The sequence below is a fragment of the Orycteropus afer genome, unplaced genomic scaffold (assembly GCF_000298275.1).
Source record: "Orycteropus afer afer isolate SDZICR_OR568_19922 unplaced genomic scaffold, OryAfe1.0 scaffold01129, whole genome shotgun sequence".
Lineage (NCBI taxonomy): Eukaryota > Metazoa > Chordata > Mammalia > Tubulidentata > Orycteropodidae > Orycteropus > Orycteropus afer.
The window spans coordinates 978-1,612 of record NW_006922716.1 but is presented as its reverse complement, the minus strand read 5'-3'; positions in this window follow the sequence as shown (position 1 = coordinate 1,612).

The window sequence follows — 635 nt, the reverse complement described above, 5'->3', positions numbered from 1 at the left end:
CTCCAGACCCAAAGCCCCATAGTTCAAGGGAACCCAACTCTGAGCCTCTGTCCCTTGTCCCACAGCCTCCACATTTACAGCCACAGGTCTTGTAGCGACCCCGAGTTGACAACCCTCTTAGAAGCCACTGTTTGACACTATATGAGATCTGGATCCCAAGAGACCCTGTCAGACAGTTAGAGTCTGAAGGAATCCCACTGGTGTCGGGGGTTCAGGGCAGAAGAAATATCAGGGTCCAGTGACCCTGAGAGAGAAGAGTGAGTACATGGTCATCTCGTTCACCCTATGCCTATTGAGTCAGAGGTGAAGAGCTCATTGTGACCTGCTGGAGACATAAAGCAGGATCCAAAAGAGGAGAAGAAGAGGTGAGGCCTTACCGAGATCAGTTTCTGAAACTCCTACCACAGGCAGAGACAGCACAGAGAGGATAGCCAAAGCAGCAGAAAATTGCTACAAACACTGGAAAAGCAGAGGAAGAGGGGAGAAGAAGAGACTCACCTAGGACGGTCAGCCGGGTCCCGCTGCCGAATATCCCACACTGTGACACAGGCTCCTACAAAAACCCTCTGTGTGATGCTCCAGCCCCAGCCTCCGTCCCCCAGGCCACCTGCAGTTGTGATGGGGAAGCCTGAGCC